Source organism: Periophthalmus magnuspinnatus, chromosome 5 (genome assembly GCF_009829125.3).
Source record: "Periophthalmus magnuspinnatus isolate fPerMag1 chromosome 5, fPerMag1.2.pri, whole genome shotgun sequence".
Classification (NCBI taxonomy): domain Eukaryota; kingdom Metazoa; phylum Chordata; class Actinopteri; order Gobiiformes; family Gobiidae; genus Periophthalmus; species Periophthalmus magnuspinnatus.
Window position 1 is genome coordinate 12,797,836 of NC_047130.1, and position 22,919 is coordinate 12,820,754.

Genomic DNA, 22,919 nt, shown 5'->3' on the forward strand with positions numbered 1-22,919 from the left:
CAGGGTCTAAACTAGGACTAACACATGTATGGAGTAAATTATGTCTACAAAACCTTTACCTGGAGGTGAAGACTCGAGGTGCGTTCACACTTGTCCTGGTTTAGTACAGGTTTAGCCCATAATTTCAAATCCAGGTCCAAACTAAGTTAAAAAAAAAGTTCTAAACCAGGACTAAAGGAATACAGATCTGAACCAGTGCTAAATCAAGGTTAAAAATGCACTATGTAACTTTTCTGGTGTCACCTGCTTCCCTCCATTGAGATGTACATTCAATCAAGTCAAAATCAGCATTTAGTCTAAAACAGGACTAAAGCAGGACCAAACAAGGACTAAACCAGGACTAAATCATGACTAAATCCAGGCCTAACCCAGTCCAGTCCCAGGACTAAACCAAGTCTTTCCCTCCCTGCTTCCCAGTCCTGCTTATGTACTGCAATGTTGTATTTATTTATGCTCTGAATGTGTGCCTCATTAGTAAACCATGAGTCATATGTTTCTGAAGTGAAGATAACAAGTCATATTAATATCTCACCCCAAAAAAACATCTTTAAAAAAGTCGCTAATGATGGCGTCTTTGGCTGCAGCTCGCTCCCAAAGTGACAAGTTGATTGGCTGTCAACAACTTTCTCTCTCTCACACAAACTCATTGACGCAAAATGTGGCAGAGAGGAAAAAAATGAAAGAAAAACAGAGAGAGAGAGGGAGGAGAGAGGCACGGAGCAGCCGTTTCTGAATACCAGTAATGTAAGGGGGGCAGTGAAGGGCAGACAGGAAGTGGAGGAGGGGACAGGTAACAGCGTGACACCTGTTAGCATGTAGTATCATCTGCACTAAGTGCTAATGAATGCACGACAATATGAGCAGCGGTGGTATACGGAGGCCACAGGGTGTCACAAGTGGAGAGTTAAAATATGCAAGACTGTACCATCATTAGCGGCATCGATCTTTGGTCTTTGTCTAGACTTCTGAACTGGACTAAACTCAGGTCTAAATAAGGACATAACCCACAAATCAGGTCTAATAAATGAGTGACTAAAACCAGTCGAAACATAACCTATTAAAGGTCCCATATTACACATAATTAACTGTGGTGAGCTTTAAACCATTTATAATGTTATTACCTCCTCAAAAACATATCTGGAGTGTTTTGTTTCATTCAGACATGTTGGCGTAACCCTTTATTATTAGTCTGTCTACGTCTCTAAAGCACAAAATTCTCTGTTCCACCTTGTAATGCCATGACGCTGTAGTTAGCAGCTCCTTTTATCTTTAGTTCAGTAGAGATTAGAAATTCCAGGCCTGCAATCATCCAAACGTACTAATAATGCTAATGAAGGTGTACAGAAGGTGTAAAACACAGTGGAGCACTTCCTGTATCACCACATGACATCATGAGGTGGAACAGTGCTTTCTGTTTGAGAGAACTCCAGATATGCTTTTGAGAAGGAGACAACATTAGAACATAGATCAGAAAATGGCCTAATATATAGGCCCTAAAATGTGCCCAGATTGAGAAAAGTGGATACTATTATCACTCAGACTAATCCAGACATGAGCCTGACAGGTCATGTATTATATTATATTAAAGATGTTGATTCAGCAGAATACATTTATCCAAGCATCTGTCTAAATATGTTTACCACTTGTACAGGCTCCATTTCAAAATGGACACTTGAAAAACAGCTTTCACTTTCTGAACACTTTTTGAGCATCCTAATTATTTCATAATTATTCACTGCAATGAATTTATAAGTGTCTTTTTCCTTGAGGCCAGAGCGGCTTTTTGCCATTGCAGTAATGTTAACAACAATGAGCACGCTAACAGTGCTCTAGAGCTGTTTTTACAGTATATTTGTAATGGAGTAACACTAACTGTAGTTAATTACACAGAATAATCAACTACAGCCCCTTAAAGGTGCAGCATGTCACTTTTTAGAGGTGACACGTCACCTGCATGATTCCATGGAAATAGGAACATTCTCCATGGAGACAGATATATTTTAAGCCGTACTGTGGAATGTCAGAGTAACAATATTTCCATGGAAATGAGCAGAAAGAGTCCCTCACACAACCGCACAACAACAACAATATATATATATATAACAATATATATATATATATAACAATATATATATATATATATATAACAATATATAACAATATATATATATATATATATATATATATATATATATATATATATATATATATATATATATATATATATATATATATATATATATATATATATATATATATAACTATATATATATATATAGTTATATATATATATATATATATATATATATATATATATATATATATATATATATATATATATATATATATATATATATTTATTTATTTATTTATTTTTTATTTATTTATTTTTTTTGTGATATACTGTGGCCTACTGTGTGACCTACTGTATGGCCTATATACTGCAGGAGCTAAGTTTTGTTGCTAAAATCTGATATAAAGTAGTGATGATTTGTGTAAAATCTTCAATGTTCATCTGAAAAACAAGTCAAGATTGCAGCGATTCTCTGGAGGCTTTAAAATGGCTCTGTAAAATAACACAATCCAAATGACAATGGTGGTGCCCACAGCAGCTTCGTGAATAAGATGAATACCGCGTCCCAGGAACCAGAACTAGTGATGTGGCATCTCTGAGCAAGTTGACTCTTTTGAACAGTTCATTCATGTGAACAGTTCGCATCAGGTCCCATTTTTGAAAGAACCAATTTTTTTATTTACAATGTTAAGCATTTTTACACTGATTTACACTGAACCAGCACAAGAATCAGCTCAGAAAAAGAGTAGGCAACATGAGTGAGAACTTTGCGCACAACAGACATATGTGTCATTATAAAAATAGTGTTTTTTAGTGCAATGTTTTGTTTAGATCATGCATAATTACAGGCTAGACACACACCAACTTTCAGTTCGAACAATTTTAATCAAATCTTAGCCTTGGTCATTTCTCTGTCTGATTAGTAAAAAAAAATGTAAAAAAAATTGTAAATAAAATAAGTTTCCAAAAGATTCGGATCCCATAAAAGAGCCGAAAGTCCCATCACTCACCAGAACTAAAACTGTTACTGGAGCTACAAGAGTCTCTACACTGCAAAAGCTCTCAGACCAGCATGCGACAAACCTGAGTCTCAACAAAAGATCGTAACATTCTTCCAGGACCAAACTTGAAATAATTTGTCTTTCGTATCTAAACCCTCCCGGTCCCTCCTTCCTCTCGTCTCACTGTCTCTCCTGTTTATGCTCTGCTCCTTGTTGTGTTGGGCTCCAGATCTGGCGTTGCGGCGTTTGGCGTCGGCAGATCCACAGATGGGCTCTCCCTCTCGGACGCAGCGCTTCCTGGATTCTTTCCCGGACCTCAACACAATGACGAGCGTCCACCAAAAAGAAGCTACCGGATCCACGCCGTGACCTTTCACCCCACACCTGCTGCAGAATATGAGCGCCTGCAGTAATGTATGGTGCAACAGCTAAAGCGCAGCTGGTGAATTCAGACAGGGAGTATAGACATTACAAGTACACCTGATTTAAAGGGTCTATATGAGTTTATTTTTGTACTATCCCATATATTTTAGTGTTAGCTTGTAATTGTTATGTAGCTCTTTCTTTAGCTTTCTACCATATGTTAGCGTTGTTCCCTCATCAAAATGTCTGAAGAGGTTTTAGATGTCATCCATGCATGTTTGAGTAATCTAGCAATCTCTCCCAGACCCTATTTAACCAGTCCCTACGGTTATTCATACGTTTCTGTGCAATGCTCCACCCACAAGTCTACGTTATCCATGCTTCCACACGACAATTCTCTATAAATATACAAAAACATGATATAAAACAATACACTATGACTTCACATATCTGATGCGATGTTAACACATTGTTTTGAATATAGTATTTAATATTGTGAACTGCATTACTGATTTAAAACTGCTCATTCATTTAAGGTGAACTCAGTTTTCTGGTGGTGGTAACATCTGCCACCTGCTTGTCTCCATAGAGAAATGATTGCATTGCATTGAATGTTCCACAGTATGGCATTAAACTTATCTAACTCCATGGAAACAAGAAGTTGATGTCACTAGACCAAGTTAAGGTTACATACACTTTATTGTCCCCATAGAATTTTTTTTTTTTTCTCTTTTTTGACCTATCCTTCAATGTCACTGGGTAACCTCATCAGGAGCAGTGGGACCCATCTCCATCTTGGGACCTTAAGCTGGAGGATTTGAAAACTGTGGCGATACATAAGTTACAGGTCAGAGAAGTGAAAGGTGGAGAGGTGACCCTGCTGTATGTTTTAAGTATTTTTTGTTTGTAATAACCACAGACTGTATATTTAAATGGCCGTAGCTAATGAGCTAGCCACCACGTTCCAAATAGGAAGTGATTATGAGCTTCTGGTTCCATCGACTCTGGCTCTAACTCACTGTATGGTTAAAAACTGTGGCTCCTCTCTCTGTAACTGATGCGGTGAGCCTCATCATTTTGGTCTTAAAATGTTCGTACTACCGCACTCGACATGATCCTGGGTTTTTATTTCACTATTGTGTCCATAAATCAAGATATGGCAGCATTGTTAAGTCCCTGCTAACCCAACTGTGCGGACGGGAAGGTGCATTTTTAACTCTGAACCGACACAAGGATCAGCACTGAAGCAAAGACCACAAGAGTGAGAGACTTGTGCGCAAAAAACACATTTGGTATCATAATAACAATTTATTATTATTATTATTATTATTATTATTATTATTATTATTATTATTATTATTATTATTATTATTATTATTATTATTTGTATAGAGTATGCATAAATAATTTCAAAGAGTAAACACATCTGAGCCTTGGTTGTTTCTCTCTGTGATCAGTTTGTTGTTAAAATGAGCTCTCACATTGGCTTGTGTCATATAAATAAATAGTAAAAGAGCTAGTCTTTTGAACAGCTCTTTGACATGAGATTCAGATCCCATAAAAGAGCCAAAAGTCCCATCACTCTGTGGAACCTACATGGATGACTGAGGGAGGAAACAGACGTTGGTCATCTTTTTCTATCTTTTTGGTCTACTCTACATGAATCCTGACGTAACAGAAGCAGCAGAAGCAAGACAACAGCAGTGATAGCTTTGTGCACGCAACAATCTGCCGTACAAGTCATCTGTCCCGTTTGACTCACATCTGAGTTTGGTGCCTTACTCTCTGATTAAACAAGTTCTCATGAATACTCTGAAATATAAACTCATACAAGAGCCAGTCTTTTAAAGGAATGAGCCCCTCAAATAGTTGTGTTGTAGCACTGGAAACAGCCATAAGTCTCATTATCGTTTGGCAGCTGCTCGTGGGAGAAATACTTGATCCAAATTTGATCCAGACCCATACTCTATCAGCGAGCAGTCCAGTTGTGCCAGGCTATTTTCCACTACTGTGTCTGTGTAATTTAAAACAATTATTATTCATATTAACATTTTTTATAAGTTTTGCTTTTGTTTTTGATGCTCCCCTCCCTTTGCTAACATCATTAAGTCACTCCTCCTTCAGAGCGATATCACAACACAATGAAACAATTGCACATCAGGTTTGTCAAGTTGCTGTGTACAGATTTGTATCATGTTTTTTCTATATTTATGGAGAATGGAGAATTGTTTGTGGGCAGAGCCTTGTACAGAATCTTACAGCTAACCGTAAGGAGGAGAGATCGCTACATTACTCAAACATGCATGGATGACATCTAAAACCGCTTCAGAGATGTTTTTTGATGAGGGAACAATGTTATAACTTAGTAGAAAGCTAAAAATAAATGTATTTTGTATAAGACTACTTCATTAAATGTGTTTTTGCGGACCCCTGAAACAGTCATATTAGACTTGTACAATAAGTTGAATTTGAATAGAGATGGATAGAGTTCTGTCGAATGGTCAGTGATCAGCTGACTGGACACATCACAGTGAGGAAGTGCGCTAGTGAGCAGTCCAAAACTGTCAGATATGAAAACAAACAAAACTTTGGTCTAGAAAAATAATCTATTAAAATACACTGATGAACCTCATTTTACTACATAACTGTTCACTTCTAATTCAGGGGTTTGACTTCCTGTTACATGCACCGTTATGAGGACCTTTTTGTAATAATATCTGATTATTTAAATGTATATTGTGGTGTGAAACGCTGAGCCGATTCTTTGGCGTTTAGATTCTGGAGGCACACGTTCCTCTTCATTTCAATGGATTTTCTCATTTGTCCCAGAGCACTCCACACCTACGTCTTGTCCTGAGGAGGTGTGCATTGTTCTCTTCGGGATGAACCTGGATTCGGAACTGGACTGGTCCTGGTCCAGATCCTGGTCTGGTTTGAATCCAGGTCCGGTTCGGTCCAGCTCAGCCCGGGTGGACAATGGGGGGGGTCAGATGGTGGGCTGTGGGTCGAGATGTGGGAGGAGATGGATTTTGAGATACAAAATGAATGGTTATTCTTAAACTGGCAGTGTGTGATGGAAAGAGGCTGTATTTTGATTGGACTGTTGAATACTTGTGTTTTGTTTCATTCAGGTATATTTGAGTAAGAAGTAATATTGAGTATGACGCTGAGTTTCCGGGAATCCCCTAAGGAACAGTATGTAAGATTTTTATTTAAAATTTCTGCTGCAGTGGGCCCGAGCAATGGTTTAACAACACTTAACTGCTTACAATTAGCATTTGGTCTTTTTAGCCTTGGAGAGGTAATACCTTCACATTAGCATTTGAGTACAGATGCGGACAACAGTGTGCGGGTATACAGCATGTGTCAGTGATGCTAAAAATGTATGCTGCACATCAATAAAATACAAAAAAAAAAAAAAGTCTTCCATTTGGGTTGCCAGTTTCAATACTAAAATCCAAATGGTTTAAACCAAAAATGTCTGCAGCCACAAACAAACCAGTGGTAGTACAATCTCTGCAGCTCAGTGACTGAATTCTGGAGGTTCTTTCACATGAGGCCTGTCCATAAACTGAGAATGAAAAAAACTAAAATGCTCTGACCACAGCCCTCAACAAAATGTATGATTTGTTTTACCTGAGCATGTGTCTCTGTGACTGGTTAATTCACCTGTCAATCACACCCTTTGGAATCTGGAAGACAGGATACAGTTCTAGACCCACATCTTTGGTTTGTGTAAGTTTGTGGTTCTGTCTGGACAAGTAAGTGGAGAGATGCTTGTTTTTCAAGGTCTAAGCTATTAAAAAGACCTAAGAAAGAAAAAGTTTAGTAAGTGTAGTAAAAGTAATGCTATGAATGAGTATAAATGATACGAAACCAGTAGCTGCTTGTGTTGAAACTAGTTAGCACCTAATATTTTGTAGAAAATGTATTTATCTCTATAGCAGTCTATTTATTCTATCTATAAGCTAAATAGAGAAAAGCAGTATATTTATGGCACCTGTGCTCTTGCTGTTTTAGAAAGGAACTACAATCATAGCTGAACCTGTGCTGCCTTAAGAGAGTCTTAACCTGCAGATAGAAATACATCCTCAGTATATGGACAGGCCTCTTGTGAAAACTCAGAATCTTCAGAATTCGCTCACTGAGCTGCCAAGGCTGTGCTAGGACTGATTAATGATGGCTGCAGGTGCTGGGGTTTAGGCAGTGACCATTCAGATCAGAGAGATCCATTTTAGGTTTAAACAAACTGGATTTCAGCATTGAAACTGGCAACACAAATGAGACTCATGTGAAGCCCTCTGCTTTCTGCTTTCTCATCTTGAACCAAAACACCAATTTAATATAAACAACTTGTCCAGTGTTTTTGTAATTAAGAATAAATCAGCATTACAATAAGTTATATTTGGTTTTAACATGTTTATCTCATATCTCATATCTCATTAAAATCTTAGTGTCCCTTTAACATACTGCTGTTTTTTTCTGTCATAAATCATCCACATATAGTTATAATGGTTTGGCAACACATAATCCTTGTGTTTGACCACAATTGAACGGTGTGGTTACAGATCCTGCACACAACACTCTGAAGAGTTTTTATGATGTGTTTATAGTGAACAGATGACGGTTAACCCAACCCCACCACATTAAACTGCTGTCAGCGGCTGATCACATGTGACATGTGAGGAGGCGTGGCATGTGTGGCTCTGTTCAAAACATCTTACCATGAGCCGGATTCATGTCTGTTGTGCACCGCAGTCATCATCTCATACAGAACACTAGAGCGCCCCCTATGTTTGGTCAAGTTTACTCCCATGTGGACTCTCTTTTTTATGTGTAATTCTGCCAGTTAAGCACTTTCTATAAAAAAGATAATGAAATAAATCCATTTTCTCTTCCACACACCATGGATCATAGATATTCCATTAAGTTTATTCGTTTTTAATGATTTTTACTTTAAAGAGGGGCTATTTTATTTCTGGTGGGTATTAACTGCAAACACATATTTACATCACCATGTTACCTTTTATTATTTTGAAAATGCTATATTCCCCCAAAACAACCTGTTAACATATTATTAGTTGTTGATGTTCCGAGTGTCCCCTTTGCTCTCCACGCTCCCCCTCAGAGCATTATCACAATCAGCGTGCGTCCCACTAATGGCACTACTGTAAATCACTTCAGGTTTGTCAAGTCTTTGTTTAGTTTTGTATCATGTTCATGTTGTGATATTATTGCTTTAGCTGGAATATTCCACAGTATGGCACGTGTGGTTTGTTTGGACTTAAACAAAGAGTTCTTAATGAGGGGGTATTACGCAATTCCTAACATGTTATATTATTGTTCCATCATCAAAAACATGCCTGAATAAGTTTTAGATATCATCCATTCATGTTTCAGTAATTTAGTGATCTCTCCAGGCCCTATTCAAACCCTCCTTATGGTTAGCAGTAAGATTCTGTCCAATGCTCCGCCCACAAGTCTGCGTCACCTGTGTTAACCACATGACAATTCTCCATAAATATACAAAAACATGATACAAAACAATGTACTACAACTTCACAAACTGGATGCAATGTACAGTAGTTTCATTAGCAGGATGCAGCTGATTGTCTAGTGATAGCGCTCTGAAAGGGGAGTGAGGAGTGACTTAACACAGAAAGGGAGGTCTAAAACGTCTGTGAAACTTATAGAACATGTTAATACGTTTTCAGAGAATTTAGCAAGGTAACATGGTGATCTAAGTATGTTATGTGTTACGGTTAATAGCCCACAGAAGTAAAACAGCCCCTCTTTAATACCCTATAGAAGTAAAATACCCCCTCATTAACAGCATAAAATATTAAACTTATCTATATTTTGCATCCATTAAGCTGTAGATATTTTTATCGTGAATAACTTGACCTGTACATGATTTTGAACCTCGAGTGTAGAACATGTTTCAGACAAACTCCCATCTAGTTCTTTTTGCATGACATAGCTATGAGGGTTTTTTTATGTTTTCCTGAAGTCAGGTACTGGCCCTTAAAAGTTCCATGATGTCACCTTTCTGGTGGAGGTCTGCCACCTGCTTGTCTCCATGGAGATGTTATTGCTTTGTTTGGAATGTTCCACAGTATGGCATTTTACTGATTAACTTCATTGTATTTGTCCTGTATCTGCAGGTTAAATCAGACCTATTCTGCAAAATTGACTTTAAACCATGTTATAGTTGTTTCCCCTCATCATTTTCACACCCAAAGTTGTATTTGGAGTCACTGATGCATGTTTGAGTAATTTAATCACTTCAAGACGCCGTTTTCCCGATCAACTCCTATTTTCATCCCCACTGATACATACCCAATATGACATACACACTTTATTGTTCAGCTTTATTTTCTTAATATGTGATACTCGTAGGATTTGGCAGCATCTACTTTTGCACAAATGAAAAAAGTCCTGGTGTGATGTGCAGTGTGGATAAAATACAAATCTAATACATTGGTTCTACATCTGTAGCCCCTCTCACCTCAGTAATGTGTAACCCTCACTCTGTAATCCCCGCTCTGTGAAGGTTATAAAACACTCACCTTGTTCGACTTTGCTTTAAATTTCTTGCCAAAAGAAAGTTTATACCCCACTCTTCTAGTAGTATAAAAACTCTGTTACAATCTCACCCTGTCAGACTCTGCACAAGACTCTACTAGACTCTACTTCAGACACTAGACACGACACTGCTTTGAATTTAGCTGGATGCTGCCTTTAACCCGACTCTATTGCTGTATCCGACAATAAAGATCTACAGAATGATGATGACGTTTACAGCGGCGTCAGCTCCCATTGGGCATCACAGTTTCCTAACAAGGACATCAGCGAACTTGTTTCTTTTATTAAGTCATTTTAGATCAGGGCTGTCCAAACTACAGCCCAGGGGCCAAATGCGGCCCTCAGACCAATTTTTATTGGCCCTCATGCCTCCTCCTAAACTATCCCTATTGATCAGGAAGTATTTTTACTACAAACTGAAGAGATTCTAACTCTATAACCTGAATAACATCACTTTGCAATAATCAATAATCTTCCAAGTCTTATTAAATGTACAATGGCTCTGTCAAACCCGTGTGAAATGCACCATTTGACTCCCTGTATCGACACTGGTCTGAAGCCCTCCGTTTCAAATATGTTTCAGTATGTGGCCCTCGGGGAAAAAAGTTTGGACACCCCTGTTTTAGATTAATGTATTTTGATTTAAAATGTCTAATTATAACATAATGATCCACGGGTGTCATAGACAATAACTATAGAGCAGACACAAGCACAATAGGAATAAGTAAATAGTTTAGTTAATTTGGATGTATATAGAGATTATATAGAAACTGCTCTCTATGACTTCAATAAAAAAATAATTTCATACATTTAATTTGTTGTCTCACCTCCCATTGTAAATCCGATAAAATATTCCCATTTTGAAAGCTGAATAAACAGAAACATGGAAATAATGGGGCGCTGATTAGGAGCTGTCACCTAAAGGCAGCGAGGTGCGAGCACCGAAAGGTACGGGCTTCACACGTCACCTGAACTACACACGGCCCAATAAACAACAGCACAACAAGCACAAGAGATAAACAGGAAGCCCACCACGACTGAGGTGTGGAGACAGGAAATTGCAGCTGCCACTTCCTGTCTGGGATCACAGCAGGAGAGAAAGACAGGTACTGCAGAATGACAGGAATACACTTGTTTAAGGTGGAGAGAGGTATGCAAAGTGACAACACATGACAATCAAAGTGTTTAAAGAGGGGGTATTATGCAAAATCTATTTTATTTCTGAGCGTTCTACTATGTCGTAGCGTTATCCCTTCAACAAAAACATGCCTGAGGAGGTTCTAGATGTTATCCATGCATGTTTGAGTAATTTAGCGATCTCTCCCTGACCCTATTCGAACCTTACAGCTATCTGCAAGATTTGCACAGAATCTTACGGTTAGGTGTAAGTTTCTATGCAAAGCCCACATCAACCTTCCACACGACAATTCTCTATAAATATAGAAAAATATAATACAAAACTCTACACAGCAACTTAACAAACCTGATGCAATGTGCTGTAGTACTGATTGTGTTGTGACAGCGCTCTGAAGGGTGGGCATTTTAACATGGGGAGCAAAGGTAAGGGACACTCAGAGCATCAAAAATGAAAGTAACCATGTTGTTTTTGGTGAATTGAATTAGTGGATTTTAAAAACAGTAAAAGGTAACATGGTGATCTAAGTGTTACCATAATATTAGTACCCCCATAGTAAAATACCCCCTCTTTAAAGGCACTGTACATGTTCTTATATGTATTAATTAATTTACACTACATTCTGTGCTATCGGCCCCTCTGTTTGCCACCAATCACTCGCACACACTATATTCACACAAGGCAGGCAAAGTGGGTAAAGTGTGAGTTCTGCCTGTGTCATTACCTGATTGGTTAATCCATCTGTCAGTCAAACCCATCCAAACCCAACGATGTGATTGGTGTCCAGACTATAAATGTCTTTGAAACATATTAGAGAAGCATGTATTCTTGCCCAACCACCAAAAGATTTTACACTCTGTGTTAAACTGTGTTGTAAAATGTTTTTTCTTCATTTCCAGGATTATATACATTGTAGATTCTCACTGAAGTGTCAAAACTATGAATGACACATGTAGAATATAGTAAAAGATAAAATAAACTCAAAATAACTCCAGACTTGTTTTAGATTTTTTTTTTTTAAACTTCAAAATACCTGCCCTTTACTTTGAGCCCTGGTTTACACTCTTGGCATTTCTTGACCGTGACATAGCACACCTGAAGTGAAAACCATTTCAGGAAACTTTATCAAGAAGGCCAAGGTTTTGCAGCGCTGTCCATAAAGCAAAGGGTGGATACTTTGAGGATTTAAATATAGAATTTCACTTTTTTTCTTTGCTACATAATTCCATATATCTTGCTCCATATATTTGATGCCTTCTGTTTGTATATAAAATGTAGGATGTAGCAAACATAAAGAAAAAATGAAATGAAAAGGTGTGTCCAAACTTTTGCCTTGTCGTTTATAAGCAGTTATTAGAGACATAATGAGTCTGTGATGCATCTACTTAGTCATTATATATACTGTACTACAGGGCAAGGCAAGTTTATTTGTATGACACAATTCATACACAAAATAATTCGAAGTGCTTTACAGAATAAGAAAGACAATACAATCACAATACAACAAATCAAAACATAAATAATCACAAATAATCATCATAAAATTAACATTAAAACAGAAGAGTGCAGAATAAAAACCTTTCAGTCACATGCACAGCTAAACAGAACTGTTCTGAGCCTGGATTTAAACATTGTCAAAGTAGAGGCCTGTCTCACATCTTCAGGAAGACTGTTCCAGATTTCATCTGCATAAAACTGAAACGCTGAATCCCCATGTTTAGTCCTGACTCTGGGACCAGCAGGAGGCTGGGACTATAGAACAGTAAAGAGTATGAACCCTTAAAAGATGTGAAAAGTTTACAAACTGAAGAGTTCATTCAACAGATAAGTGCCATTTTAAAAAGTCATTGGAGGCTGTTTACGCTTTGTATAGTGTTTTCAAATTTTATTTTACTACAGTATTATTACAAGTATTATTTCATCCCCTCTTGATTAAATCCACTAAACATTATATTAATTGATGGAAATGTAGCGTTATGCAAATCTCATGGTTTTATATTTATTGCAGTATTGTGGAGATGAACAGAATTGAAAAAATGCTACTACGATTATAATTTGAGATGTTTTGACAGTCCTTGATATTACTGTGAGAACTTTAACAACACAGTATCACAATATTTTGATTATTGTTACATTGATACTCAGACAGACAGAGACTGCAGCGCATTGTGCGCTCTGCTGAGAAGGTGATTGGCTGCAGCCTTCCATCTATACAGGATCTGCACGTCTCCAGGACTCGGGGGCGAGCAGGCCGTATAGCAGCTGACACTTCTCACCCTGGACATGGACTATTTGAGCCACTTCCCTCTGGCAGGAGGCTACGGTCCATTGGGACCAGAACCTCTCGCCATAAGAACAGTTTCTTCCCCTCTGCTGTTTGTCTCATGAACACTTTATAATATCTGCACTAAACTGGACACTTTATAATACCGGTCACTTTAATAAGTCATGTTTGCACTGTTGTTCTGATGCTGCTGTTTTACATATTTTCTCCCTTTAAGTATTTCATTTGATTTTTTAAGCATATCTTTTTAACTTTGTGCATGCCCTTATTTGTATTTGTATTTATTCAGTGTGTTTATGTTGCACTTTTTCACCGAAGCAAGTTCCTAGTTTGTGAACTGTGTTCACAGACTATGGCAATAAAAGTCTTCTGATTCTGATTCTGATGATAATACCTGTAGAAGATGGTAACGAAAAGAAACATACTGTAATGACCTGATATTTTCTGTTTAGTCCAGAGTAAACAACAAAAGGTGCCAACCTTTTGTTGTTCTTGTAGCTGTTTATGTGTTGTTGTTAATGTAACTGCACAGAATCTCACAGCTAACCATTAGGAGGGTTGGAAAAGGGCCCGGAAGAGATCACTAGATTACTCAAACATGCATGGATGCCATCTAAATCCTCTTAGGCACGTTTTTGATGAAGGAACAATGTTATAACATGATTGAAAGCTAAAAAAATATGATGGCCTTCCTCACTATATATATGATTTTGCCTGATATCTTTAATGCAATACTGCGTAGCATTCCACGTAGTGCAGTAACATCTCCATGAACCAAGTAGGTGGCGGATCCTTCACCTCAAAAGTTACATAGTGAACCTTTAAAGTGTCAAGTCCTTTGTGCATTATTTTACTTTTTACCGTCACAAATATCCTATGTCCTGCTGTCCTGTCCTTGTCTCTCATTAGACTTGGTTGGCGCGGTCTTGGCGAGGGTCCAAAGATGGCACCACCCTTCCACCTCCGCTCCCTCGCACTCCAACTCATCAGACGTGAGAACGAGGTAAGCACTCTGCAGTCGCTAACATGCTAATATATGCAGCAGCAGCACAGCATTGTGGGTAGTGGACCGGGCTAATCCAAGGCGAGTGTGAAATGTGAAAAATGGCAGGACATTTACCAGCCATTTGAATTAGCGCCGACGCAGCCACCGGCAACTGAATCATTCACACCCTGACTGCGCGTGCACGTGCAACAGACTGCCAAGTGTGCGCGTGGGAAGGGTGTGCATGTGGAGATAGGTGTGCACGAGGAGACAGGGGTGTGCACCAGAGAGAGGGTGTGCATGGGTAGACAGGGGTGTACACCAGTGTTAATCTCATTGACTAAAATATTCATCATAGTTTTCGTCAATGTCATAATTTTTCTGACTAAAACTAAACAACAAAATTCATAATGACTAAAACTATGACATTTGTTTTGTGTTTCACTCACAAATTCTGCAGAAATCTGAGATGTTTTTCATTCTCTTGTGATATTCTTTTTACCTCGTAAGCAGCCATATTTGTTTTGATATGGATGGACCATGTGTGTCCCTGATTGGCTAATCCAACTGTCAATCATGCCCATCTGAACTCTGGGAGATTTATCAATGACCAAACTTCATGAAGATTTGGACAGGCAGTCAAAGCATGTTCTTACTCATGAATAGTGCTTTTTACTAGTGAACACTTCAACAAGATGGATTCTTAAGAGTTTGCGAACTCAGAAACATCACAAGACTCAATTTTGCTGCAATGTTGCTTAAACACTCTTCTAATGCAGTAGTCATTTTAGATTCCTTTGTTTGCTGACCAAATTAATTGATCAAAGTTGAGTAAAATTAGATGCCAAGCTACTTTTTGGGGCTAGCTTATTGTTCTTTGTTATTTCACTTAAAGCCCCAGCGTGTAACCTGCCAGCGTGTCAAAAAAATAAAAATAAAAAATTTTCATCGCCCTGAAAACATGTATGCTTACTATGAATGGGTTTGCATCTCCACAAACTAGACTCTTCTTTGGCCCGGAGGAGGTTCTCCTCCTGCTTGTTTCCATGGAAATGCTGTTCCTTTAACCATGATGTTTCACAGTATGGCATAAAATCTATCTCCAAGGAGAATGTCTCCAAGTATGTTTTAACTGCATGGGTTTGCATGATCAGAAACAGAGCAATCAAAAGCCAAAGTAAGTGTTAAAGGGGTGTCTGGAGGTCCTCAGTGTGTGATAGTGTAAAACTAAATGTCTACAGTGAAAGTAATTACTGTAAGTTATGAATCATATAAACTTCAAACCCTTGAATAAATAATGTGATAGTTTAGTTTTTCTTGTTTTCAAACAGTGTAAAGGAGTAAACACAGAAACATATTTACAACTCCACTCTTCCACACGTGTTGTTTTCCATCTCTGATAGTATTGAGATGATACTGTTGTTCTGATAGCTTTATTTTGATAGTGTTGTTTTGATAGTGCTCTTGCGACAGTGTTCTTCCGATAGTGCTGTTCCGATAGTGTTGTTCCGGAAGTGTTGTTTTGATCGTGTTTTTCTGATAATGTTCTTCTGATAGTGTTGTTCTGATAGTGTTGTTCTGATAGCATTGTTCTGATAGTGTTGTTCTGATAGCGTTGTTCTGATAGTGTTGTTCTGATAGCATTGTTCTGATAGTGTTGTTCTGATAGCGTTGTTCTGATAGTGTTGTTCTGATAGCATTGTTCTGATAGTGTTGTTCTGATAATGTTCTTCCGATAGTGCTTTTCCGATAGCGTTGCTCCGGTAGTGTTGTTTTGATAGTGTTGTTGCGATAGTGTTGTGCTGATATGCTCTGATAATGCTGTTCTCATAGTGTTTTTCTGATAGTGCTCTTCTGAAAGCACTGTTCTGTTAGTGTTGTTCCGATAGTGTTGTTCCGATAGTGTTGTTCTAGTAGTGTTGTTCCGGTAGTGTTGTTTTGATAGTGTTTTTCAGATAATGTTCTTCCGATAGTGTTGTTCTGATAGTGTTGTTCTGATAATGTTCTTCCAATAGCTTTGCTCCGGTAGTGTTGTTTTGATATTGTTGTTCTAATAGTGCTTTTCTAATAGTGTTGTTCCGATAGGTGCTGTTCTGCTAGTATTGTTCTGCTAGTGTTGTTCTGGTAGTGTTCTTCTGATAGTGTTGTTCTGGTAGTGTTCTTCTGATAGTGTTGTTCTGATATGTTCTGATAGTGTTGTTGTCATGGTGTTGCTCTGGTATGTTCTGATAGTGTTGTTCTGGTAGTGTTCTTCTGATACTGTTCTTCTGATAGTGTTGTTGTGATAGTGTTGTTCTGGTATGTTCTGATAGTGTTCTTCTGATAGTGTTGTTCTGATATGTTCTGATAGTGTTGTTGTCATGGTGTTGCTCTGGTATGTTCTGATAGTGTTGTTCTGGTAGTGTTCTTCTGATACTGTTCTTCTGATAGTGTTGTTGTGATAGTGTTGTTCTGGTATGTTCTGATAGTGTTGTTCTGATAGTGTTGTTTTGATATGTTCTGATAGTGTTGTTCTGATAGTGTTGTTTTGATATGTTCTGATAGTGTTGTTCTGGTAGTGTTCTTCTGATACTGTTCTTCTGATAGTGTTGTTGTGATAGTGTTGTTTTGATATGTTCTGATAGTGTTGTTCTGATAGTGTTGTTTTGATATGTTCTGATAGTGTTGTTCTGATATGTTCTGATAGTGTTGTTGTCATAGTGTTGCTCTGGTATGTTCTGATAGTGTTGTTCTGGTAGTGTTCTTCTGATACTGTTCTTCTGATAGTGTTGTTGTGATAGTGTTGTTTTGATATGTTCTGATAGTGTTGTTCCGGTAGTGTTCTTCTGATAGTGTTCTTCTGATAGTGTTGTTGTGATAGTGTTGTCCTAATTACACTCTTCTTATTGTAGTCTTCTGATTGTGCTCCTCTGATTGTGCTGTTCTGATAGCAGTGCGTGTGCTGTGTGTAATAATAGCTGACATTGTGCGATCGTCACAAACAAACAGAGCCGCATGCCAGCTCGCTCCTGAACACTTTCTCCGAGCGCCGCTTCGCTAAAGTTGCAAAGAGAAGCATATGTGGCACAATCTGTCGACTTATTTACCGCCGCGTGTGAATCTGGAAGGAGTTCACGGGTAATAATTCATGGACTAATCTCGCCGCATGACTCTCATTATCAGTTCATTAAAAGCATAATTCTGATAATTATAATTTCGCACGTTTTAAAAGGGGAGCGAGGAGAGGAGCGGAGCAAGAGAGAGCAGCAAGAGAGGAGGGGAGAGAGAGGGGAGGAGGGGAGAGAAAGGGGAGCAGTGCCAATTTAAGAGATACAGAAATCTATGTAGCCTACTATTAAATGGATATTTATAAATGATACAGTTACTCTGGGCAGGACTTGCTCTTAGTGGTTTGAATGCAACAGTGTAAACATACGGTTGTTGTATTGGTAGAATGACAGAAGTGAGGTACATCCAAGAACTACTATGCACTCACACCACATTCATATTAAGTCATGTGGATGTAGTGTTTTGCTTAAAGAGGAGATATTATGCAAAATCGATTTTGACTTTTCTACCATGTTATAACGTTTCCCAACATTGTCCAAAGATGTGTTATATGCCACCCATGCATGTGTGACTAATCTAGAGCAGTGATTCTTAACCATAGGGACGAGGCCCCAAGTAGGGCAGAAGGCAGCACCCACCTAAGGGCCACGAAATCAGAACAATGTAATACATTTAATATGTGACTGGGCACCCAGTTATTTTTTACTGAAAATATTGGGCCGAGAGGTCAAAAAGGTTTGGAATCTAGATCTTTCCCAGGCCCGGTTTGTACTTTCCTTGCAGTTAGCAATACACTTTCATCCAATTCTCAGCCCACAAGTGTATGTCACCCATGCTCCCACACAGCCTTTTTCCATAGATATATAAATGCATGATACAAAACAATACACTACAATTTCACAAACCTTATGCGATGTGCAGTAGTTTCATTAGTGAAATGCACACCAATTGTGTTGTGATGTCAATCTGAAGGGGGAGTGACTTTTGACTCAGAGCGTCAACAACAAAACTGAAACTGAAACATGTGATAGCAATATAGCATTTTCAAAACAAAAACAGGTAACATGGTGATTTAAACATGTGAGCAATTAATAACCTATTAGTAAAATACTAATATACCCCCCTTTAAGAACACAACAACAGTTTGCACAAGAGCCACCGCTGCCTCATAGTGACTGTAGCTTCTAAAAGCAGACAAGATTGTCCAACATCTCCATAGACATCAGAAAGTTGCATAATGTGCCTTTAAGCGAATGCTAAGCTACTAAATTGACATCACGCTGAGCATGTATAAACAAAGCACTACTCCAACTATGATATCAGAAGAGTATATTTTGCATAAGTTATCTCTTCTTTGCCTCCATCTCTCACACTGACGTGCTAACAGCCGTGCATTGGTTCTTCTCATAGTATTTGATCCAAATTAATCCCTATCTTTGCCTAATGCTCTCCTGCTCCACTCTGATTCAGACTTTGCCTAATGCTCCTGACTGAGCAGCTCTCAGCACTACAGTGTACACACAGGCAAAGCAACCTCAGGAGAGAGGGCCAATGTGGGACTAAAACAGGACCAGAAAAGAGGGCCAACACAGGGCTAAAGCAGCTCCAGGACAGGACAACACATGGGTAAAGCAGAGATAAAGAAGGGCTAAACCAGGACTGAACTAGGACTAAAGAAGTGCTGAAACAGGACTAAACCAAGGCAAAAGGAGTTCTTAACCTTAGACCAGGGATGTCCTAACTTTGGCAAGGGTCCAATTGAGGCCCTCACATGATTTTTGTGGGCCGTGTTGATACATTGACGTAGACTAAATAAGGACTAGCCAGTTAAAGCTAAACCAGGACTATACCCAATTTAAACTTAACGCAGAATTAAACAATTAAGGGGTAAATATGGGCCAACTAGTAAGGCTAAAGTAGGATTTAACAAGCTTCACTATGTTTTCGGGTTGAGTGAGTGTTGGCAGTGCAAGTGCAGTTTGTTCTTTACTGCTCCATCTGAAAAATCTATGGGCATGTGCACATGTCCCCCCAAAAAAAAGATTTTTCATGTACTAGAGTAGAAGTAGTTTTGCCCCTGGACAGATACATTTTAAAAGCAGACCACTGTCTACTGTCTGCAACTAATTGGCTGTGTTAAAGGTCCTATATTATGCGAAATCGACTCTTGTGAGCTTTAAGCTATGTTATAATGTTGTTACCTCATCAAAACATACTTGGAGTTGTGTTTTGTTTCATTCACACATGTTTGAGTAACACTTTTATTCACTATTCACTATTATTATTAGTCTGTCTACATCTCCACAGGTCTGTACACCTTGTGATGTCATGTAGTGGTGGTTTTCAAGTTAACAGCTAGGTTTAACTTTTTGGTAAGTAAAGTTTGATAGTTCCAGGGCTGAAATTATTCAGGCGATTCTAGTGAAGATGTATGAAGTTTAAAAACAAAGGGTAATGCTACCACATGACATCACAAGGTGGAACAGAGTGTTTTCTGTAACTGAGAGAGCAGCCTAGATATGCAGATCTCATATTGCACATATGCAAAGCTCAACCCCAAGTATGTTTATGAAGAGCAAACATTATAACATAGATCCGATAATAGTGTAATCTGGACACTTTAATGGCCACACTATTCCGACATGCACTATTTAGGAGTCTCATTATTCATGAAAATGTAGTGTTCAGCGCTGATCACTAGATTGGTTAGAAAAGACAAACAACAGCAGACAGCGACAGCTCTTCAGGACACAGCACAACTGAATGAAATTCTACACAGTGTGAGACGATGTAGTGAGGAAGTAACTATGCACAGCAAGATCTATTCTCGTGATATTTCTAAGTTCACAAACCCATGAGACTGGAGTGCGTTACGCCCCGATAGATGGTTGGTGCACCAATCACAGAGCAGCATTGAGAGTTGTACGGAAGCCAAGTGAACCAAAAGAATTTTAGGTTTAATACAGACTATTGTGTTTGTGTAAAACATGCAAAAGGTTAGAGCTGTGTGCATTTGTGACAGGAAAGATATCTGTGCTTTTCTCAGATTTAACAAAAGTTAGATTTTTCGTCTTGTTGTGACGCTTCGACCAATCAGATTCAAATAATCGTCATGACATTCTACATTTTCTGATCACTTTCAGCAAGAGCCATCCCAGGTTGACAATGTGTAGAGCTCAATTCAGAGACACACACATCAATCTTGCGTGAGAAAGGTTAGTGAGGAAGGCCATTATAAAGTGTTTTTATCATCCATGAACCAGCAAGTAATGCTGGTGTGCTGTTAGCATGCTAGTTGTCATCACTTGTGTGACAGAAAAATTCTGCTCATCATTATGAATAATGAGGATGCATAGGGTAAGGAAGGTGAGGAATAATTTTGTAAAACTTAAAATGTATTATGATCAGATCTGGTTGCATAGTGTCCCACTAATGACACAGTATGACATCACACTCAGCTGGCCAGCCCACACCGTCAGCCTGCGCCACCAAGCCGCACCGTCGGCTCACACCGCTTCCACATTCCACGGTCATCCATAGTTTATTTAGGAAGGAAGTTGGTATGTGCAAGTGGCTGTTGCTCTGCCTCTCCCACTGCACCGCTGAGCAACTCCGCTGCCATTTATTGGGTAGGTGTAGCTTGTAATTTTGTTTTATGCACGTCCCTCCCTATTTAGCTGTAGACGCACTGTAACAGTACCGCTGCCATGGTCACTACTCCTCGGCGTCTGGTTGTTTGCGTATGGCCTGGTCAGAGCAGCTTGTGTTAGGTTAGTGCCCTTTAGGGTCAATCTAAAGTCATGATATGGGCCATTAGCTAACTTTTGTTATTTGTTTTCATAAATGCTGCCGGCAAATGCTGTTGTTTATTTGGGTCAAATAATTTGTTTTGGTTTTGAGCTGTAGTGATTGATCATCTTTTCAGCCCTAGGATCCGGTCCAGGTGTGGTCATCTGCCGGTGTATAGTGGTATTTTTGCACACCCTCGCTCTTTTCAAGCTTTTGTTGCCCTTTCAGGTTTATTTTGTGTGACTTAATGGAGAGCAGTGAGAGCCCTACCCCAAAGAGTCCCTCCCTGCATCACATATGTCTCTGTTCGTCCTGGGGCACTGTAGGTTTGAATTAATTCATTCCCTTATTAGTATTTTAAATGCTATAAAAAAAAATTGTGTTTTATCTTATATTAATTAAACTTGTTAAATCTTGATGTGTCTGTGCCTCTCCTTTGACCACCTGCATTGATTATTTGCTTATCCAATTTCAATAGATTCCCTTAAGGAAGCCCTATCTACGTATTCTAATCAATCACAATAGGTCAAATAGGAAAAAAAACATGTCTGTTTATACAGCTGAAACCAGAAGTTTACAAACACTATTTAAAAAGACATACATTTCAATAGTATTTGGTACCATTGCCTTTAAACTGTATGACTTGGGTCAAACGTTTGCATATCCTTCCACAGGATTCTCAAAACAGTTGGCAGGAATTTTGTCCCATTCCTCCTGACAGAACTGGTGTAACTGAGCCAAGTTTGTAGGCTGTCATACTCGCACATGCTTTTTCAGGTCTGCCCATACATTTTCAATAGGACTGAGATCAGGGCTTTGTGATGGCCACTACAAAACAGTGACTTTGTTATCCTTAAGCTACTTTGTAGCAGTATGTTTCGGGGCATTGTCCATTTGGAAGATCCATATGCGCCCTTTAACTTCCTGTCTTGAGATGTTGCTTCAGTATTTCCACATAATGTTCTTTCCTCATGATACCATCTATTTTGTAAAGTGCACCAGTCCCATCTGCAGCAAAATAACCCCACAACATGATAATGCCACTTCCACATTTCGTAGTTGGGATGGTGTTCTGGGCTTGCAAGTTTACCCCTTTTTCCTCCAAAGGTAACAGTGATCATTATGGCCAGACAGTTCAATTTTAGTTTCGTCATACCACAAAACATGTCTCGTACAATTAAGGTCTTTGTCTTATCATCTGGGTTTTCCAAAATTGTTTAAATGCTTAGACTGCTGCCCCCGCGACCCGGCCCCGGATAAGCGGAAGAAAATGGATGGATGGATGTTTAAATGCATAGTAATCTTTCTTTCTGTATAACTTCTGAACTTCCTATTTTGAAGAAAGTGATGAAAAATTGTCTTAAAAAAAAAAAAAAACTTTCCTCATTATTCTGGCATTTAGTAGATGACTTAAAACAGGAAAGGTTTAGTCTGATTTTATGTCAAACCGTCAGAAAAAAGCATCTGTATTTTTTTATATAGCGTGTGTAAACTTCTGGTTTTAACTCTACGTGCTATAGATAAAGCGTTGTGATTGGTAATTCACATACTTGAGGAAGCAGTAAGGTTTGGAAAGGTCCTGTCTCACTGGGCTCATTTTAAGTAATAGTAGTAGTAGTAAAGCTATATCTTTATTTAAACCAATGTACTTTTAA

General features: G+C 38.6%; 1 protein-coding gene across 1 annotated transcript in view; it reads left to right on the forward strand.

The window, feature by feature from the left end:
* The first annotated feature begins 589 nt into the window (after nucleotides 1-589).
* The window catches only part of canx (calnexin), a 251,927-nt gene continuing 229,597 nt past the window's right edge, over nucleotides 590-22,919 (forward strand). The window contains exon 1 of the mRNA XM_055221684.1: nucleotides 590-596. The gene's annotated coding sequence lies outside the window, so the exon portion shown is untranslated. The remainder of the gene's footprint in view (nucleotides 597-22,919) is intronic.